Genomic DNA, 6413 nt, shown 5'->3' on the forward strand with positions numbered 1-6413 from the left:
GGTAGGCGCCTGATGCAAAACTTGAAACGTATTTCCTTGTTATCCAGGTGGGCGCCTGATGCAAAACTTGAAATGTATTCTCTTGTTATCTAGGTGGGCGCCGGATGCAAAATTTGAGATGTATTCCCTTGTTATCTAGATGGGAGCTTGATGCTAACTTGAAATGTATTCTCTTTTTTTCCAGGTGGGATCCTGATGCAAAAACTTAAAATGTATTCCCTTGTTATCCAGGTGGGCGCCTGATTCCAACTTGAAATGTATCTTTTTTCCAGGTAGGCTCCTTATGCAATACTTGAAAGGTATTCCCTTATTATCCAAGGGGGTGCCTGATGCAAAACTTTAAATGTATTCATTTGCTATCCATGTGGGCGCCTGATGCAAAACTTTAAATGCATTCCCTTGTTATACATATGGGCGCCTAATGCCAACTTGAAATGTATCCCCTTGTTTTCCAGGTGGGCGCCTGATGCAAAAACTTGAAATGTGTTCCCTTCTTATCCAGGGGGCGCCTGATGCAAAACTTGAAATGTATTCCCTTGTTATCCAGGTGGGCGCCTGATTCCAACTTTAAATGTATTCCCTTTTTTCCAGGTAGGCTCCTTATGCAATACTTGAAAGGTATTCCCTTGTTATCCAAGTGGGTGCCTGATGTAAAACTTTAAATGTATTCCCTTGTTATCCATGTGGGTGCCTGATGCAAAACTTTAAATGCATTCCCTTGTTATACATGTGGGCGCCTAATGCCAACTTGAAATGTATCCCTTTGTTTTCCAGGTGGGCGCCTGATGCAAAAACTTTAAATGTGTTCCCTTGTTATATAGGGGGCGCCAGATGCAAAACTTGAAATGTATTCCCTTGTTATCCAGGTGGGCGCTTGTTGCAAAACTTGAAATGTATTTCCTTGTTATCACGGTGGGCGCCTAATGCCAACTTGAAATGTATTCCCTTGTTTTCCAGGTGGGCGCCTGATGCAAAATCTTGAAATGTATTCCCTTGTTATCCAGGTGGGCGCCTGATGCCAACTTGAAATGTATTCCCTTGTTATCTAGGTGGACGCCTGATGCATCACTTGAAACGTATTCCCTTGTTATCCAAGTGGGCGCCTGATGAAACATTTGGAAGGTATTCCCTTGTTATCCAGGTGGGCACCTGATGCAAAACTTGAAATGTATTCCATTGTTATCCAGGTGGGCGCCTAATGCCAACTTTAAATGTATTTCCTTGTTTCCAGGTGGGCGCCTGATGCAAAAACTTGAAATATGTTCCCTTTTTATCCAAGTGTGTGCCTGATGCAAAACTTGAAATGTATTCCCTTGTTATCCAGGTGGGCGCCTGCTGCAAAACTTGAAATAAATTCCCTTGTTATCCAGGTGGGTGCCTGATGCCAACTTGAAATGAATTTCCTTATTTTTCAAGTGGGCGCCTGAAGCAAAAACTTGAAATGTATTCCCTTGTTATCCTGGTGGGCACCAGATGCAAAACTTGAAATGTATTCCTTTGTTATCCAGGTGGGCTCCTAATGCCAACTTGAAATGTATTCCATTGTTTTCCAGGTGGGCGCCTGATGCAAAAACTTAAAATGTATTCCCTTGTTATTCAGTTAGGCGCCTGATGCAAAACTTGAAATGTATTCCCTTGTTATCTGGTGGGCGCCTGATGCAAAAACTAATAATGTATTCCATTATTTTCCAGGTGGGTGCCTGATGCAAAAACATGAAATGTATTCCCTTGTTATCCAGGTGGGCGCCTGATGCAAAACTTAAAACGAATTCCCTTGTTATCCAGGTGGGCGCCTGATGCAAAACTTGAAATATATTCCCTTGTTATCCAGGTGGGCTCCTGATACAAAACTTGATATGTATTCCCTTGTTATCTAGGTGGGCGTCGGATTCAAACCTTTAAATGTATTCCCTTGTTATCCAGATGGGAGCCGGAAGCCAACTTGAAGTGTATTCCCTTGTTATCCAGGTGGGCGCCTGATGCAAAACTTGAAATGTATTCCCTTTTTATCCAGTTGGGCGCCTGATGCAAAACTTGAAATGTATTCCCTTGTTTTCCAAGTGGGAACCTGATGTCAAAACTTGAAATGTACTCCCTTGTTATCGAGGTGGGCGCCTAATGCAAATCTTGAAATGTATTCCCTTGTTATCCAGGTGGGCGCCAGATACAAAAACTTGAAATGTACTTCCTTGTTATCCAAGTGGGCGCATAATGCAAAACTTGAAATGCATTCCCTTGTTATCTAGGTGGGCGCCTGATTCTAACTTGAAATGTATTCCCTTATTTTCTAGGTAGGCACCTGATGCAATACTTGAAACGTATTCCCTTGTTATCCAAGTAGGCGCCTAATGCAAAACTTGAAATGTATTCCCTTGTTATCCAGGTGGGCGCCTGATGCAAAACTTGAAATCTATTTCGTTGTTATCCAGGTGGGCACCTGATGCCAACTTGAAATGTATTCCCTTGTTTTCCTGGTGGGCGCCTGATGCAAAAACTTGAAATGTATTCTCTTGTTATCCAAGTGGGCGCCTGATGCAAAAACTTAAAATATATTCCCTTGTTATCCAGGTGGGTGCCTGATGCAAAACTTGAAATGTATTCCCTGGTTATCTAGGTGGGCGCTTGATGAAAAAACTAAAAATGTATTCCATTGTTTTCCAAGTGACCGCCTGATGCAAAAACTTGAAATGTATTCCCTTGTTATCCAGGTGGGCGCATGATGCAAAACTTAAAACGAATTCCCTTGTTATCCAGGTGGGCTCCTGATGCAAAACTTGAAATGTATTCCCTTATTATCCAGGTAGGCACCTGATGCAAAACTTTAAATGTATTCTCTTATTATCTAGGTGGGCGCCGGATGAAAAACTTTAAATGTATTCCCTTGTTATCCAGATGGGAGCCTGATGCCAACTTAAAATGTATTCCCTTGTTTTCCAGGTGGGCGGCTGATACAAAAACATAAAATGTATTCCCTTGATATCCAGGTGGGCGCCTGATTCCAACTTGAAATGTATTCCCTTGTTATCCAGGTGGGCGCCTGATGCAAAACTTGAAACGTATTCCCTTGTTATCTAGGTGGGCGCCTGATGCAAAACTTGAAATGTATTCACTTGTTATTTAGGTGGGCGCCAGATGCAAAACTTGAAATGTATTCCCTTGTTATCCAGGAGGGCGCCTGATGCAAAAACTAAAAATGTATTCCCTTGTTTTCCAGGTGGGCGCCTGATGCAAGAACTTGAAATGTACTCCCTTGTTATCCAGGTGGGCGCATGATGCAAAACATAAAACGAATTCTCTTGTTATCCAGGTGGGCGCCTGATGCAAAACTTGAAATGAATTCCCTTGTTATCCAGGTGGGTGCCTGATGCAAAACTTTAAATGTATTCCCTTATTATCTAGGTGGGCGCCAGATGCAAAACTCTAAATGTATTCCCTTGTTATCCAGGTGGGCGCGTGATTCAAAACTTGAAATGTATTCCCTTGTTATCCAGGTGGGCACAGATGCAATACTTGAAACGTATTCCCTTGTTATCCAAGTGGGAGCCTGATGCAAAACTTGAAATGTATTCCCTTTTTATCCAAGTGGGCGCCTGATGCAAAACCTGAAATGAATTCCATTGTTATCCAGGTGGGCGCTTGATGCAAAACTTGAAATGTATTCCCTTGTTATCTAGGTGGGTGCCTGATGCATAAACTAAAAATGTATTCCATGTATTCCATTGTTTTCCAGGTGGGCGCCTGATGCAACAACTTGAAATGTATTCCTTTGTTATCCAGGTGGGCGCCTGATGCAAAAACTTGAAATGTACTTCCTCGTTTTCCAGGTGGGCGCCTGATGCAAAAACTTGAAATGTATTCCCTTGTTATCCAGGTGGGCGCCTGATGCAATACTTGAAACATATTCCCTTGTTATCTAAGTGGGCGCCTGATGCAAAACTTAAAATGTATTCCCTTGTTATCCAGGTGGGCGCCTGATGCAAAACTTGAAATGAATTTCCTTATTTTTCAGGTGGGCGCCTAAAGCAAAAACTTAAAATGTATTCCCTTGTTATCCTGGTGGGCACCTGATGCAAAACTTGAAATGTATTCCTTTGTTATCTAGGTGGGCTTCTGATGCCAACTTGAAATGTATTCCATTGTTTTCCAGGTGGGCGCCTGATGCAAAAACTTAAAATGTATTCCCTTGTTATTCAGTTGGGCGCCTGATGCAAAACTTGAAATGTATTCCCTTATTATATGGTGGGTGCCTATTGCAAAAACTAATAATGTATTCCATTGTTTTCCAGGTGGGTTCCTGATGCAAAAACATGAAATGTATTCCCTTGTTATCCAGGTGGGCGCCTGATGCAAAACTTAAAACGAATTCCCTTGTTATCCAGGTGGGCGCCTGATGCAAAACTTGAAATGTATTCACTTGTTATCTAGGTAGACGCCTGATACATTACTTGAAACGTATTCCCTTGTTATCCAGGTGGGCACCTGCTGCAAAACTTGAAATATATTCCTTTGTTATCCAGGTGGGCGCCTGATGCCAACTTGAAATGAATTTCCTTATTTTTCAGGTGGGCGTTTGAAGCAAAAACTTAAAATGTATTCCCTTGTTATCCTGGTGGGCACCTGATGCTAAACTTGAAATGTATTCCTTTGTTATCTATGTGGGCTTCTGATGCCAACTTGAAATGTATTCCATTGTTTTCCAGGTGGGCGCCTGATGCAAAAACTTAAAATGTATTCCCTTGTTATTCAGTTGGGCGCCTGATGCAAAACTTGAAATGTATTCCCTTATTATATGGTGGGCGCCTGTTGCAAAAACTAATAATGTATTCCATTGTTTTCCAGGTGGGTGCCTGATGCAAAAACATGAAATGTATTCCCTTGTTATCCAGGTGGGCGCCTGATGCAAAACTTAAAACGAATTCCCTTGTTATCCAGGTGGGCGCCTGATGCAAAACTTGAAATATATTCCGTTGTTATCCAGGTGGGAACCTGATGCCAAAACTTGAAATGTACTCCCTTGTTATCCAGGCGGGCGCCTAATGCAAAACTTGAAATGTATTCCCTTGTTATCCAGGTGGGCACCTGATGCAAAACTTGAAATGTATTCCCTTTTTATCCAGGTGGGAGCCTAATGCCAACTTTAAATGTATTTCCTTGTTTCTAGGTGGACGCCTGAAGCAAAAACTTTAAATATGTTCCCTTTTTATCCAGGTGGACGCCTGATGCATTACTTGAAACGTATTCCCTTGTTATCCAGGTGGGCACCTGCTGCAAAACTTGAAATATATTCCTTTGTTATCCAGGTGGGCGCCTGATGCCAACTTGAAATGAATTTCCTTATTTTTCAGGTGGGCGCCTGAAGCAAAAACTTAAAATGTATTCCCTTGTTATCCTGGTGGGCACCTGATGCAAAACTTGAAATGTATTCCTTTGTTATCTAGGTGGGCTCCTGATGCCAACTTGAAATGTATTCCATTGTTTTTCCAGGTGGGCGCCTGATGCAAAAACTTAAAATGTATTCCCTTGTTATTCAGTTGGGCGCCTTATGCAAAACTTGAAATGTATTCACTTGTTATTTATGTGGGCGCCGGATGCAAAACTTGAAATGTAGTCCCTTGTTATCCAGGAGGGCACCTGATGCAAAAACTAAAAATGTATTCCCTTGTTTTCCAGGTGGGCGCCTGATGCAAGAACTTGAAATGTGTTCCCTTGTTATCCAGGTGGGCGCATGATGCAAAACTTAAAACGAAATCTCTTGTTATCCAGGTGGGCGCCTGATGCAAAACTTAAAATGAATTCCCTTGTTATCCAGGTGCGTGTCTGATGCAAAACTTTAAATGTATTCTCTTATTATCTAGGTGGGCGCTATATGCAAAACTCTAAATGTATTCCCTTGTTATCCAGGTGGGCGCGTGATTCAAAACTTGAAATGTATTCCCTTATCATCCAGGTGGGCGCCGATGCAATACATGAAACGTATTCCCTTGTTATCCAAGTGGGAGCCTGATGCAAAACTTGAAATGTATTCCCTTTTTATCCAAGTGGGCGCCTGATGCAAAACCTGAAATGAACTCCCTTGTTATCCAGGTGGGCGCTTGATGCAAAACTTGAAATGTATTCCCTTGTTTTCCAGGTGGGCGCCTGATGCATAAACAAAAAATTTATTCCATATATTCCATTGTTTTCCAGGTGGGCGCCTGATGCAACAACTTGAAATGTATTCATTTGTTATCCAGGTGGGCACATGATACAAAACTTAAAACGAATTCCCTTGTTAACCAGGTGGGCGCCTGATGCAAAACTTGAAATGTATTCCCTTGTTATCTAGGTGGGCGCCTGATGCAAAACTTGAAATGTATTCCCTTGTTATCCAGGTGGGCGCCTGCTACAAAACTTGAAATATATTCTCTTGTTAT

Source organism: Nicotiana sylvestris, chromosome 5, assembly GCF_000393655.2.
Source record: "Nicotiana sylvestris chromosome 5, ASM39365v2, whole genome shotgun sequence".
Classification (NCBI taxonomy): Eukaryota; Viridiplantae; Streptophyta; class Magnoliopsida; order Solanales; family Solanaceae; genus Nicotiana; species Nicotiana sylvestris.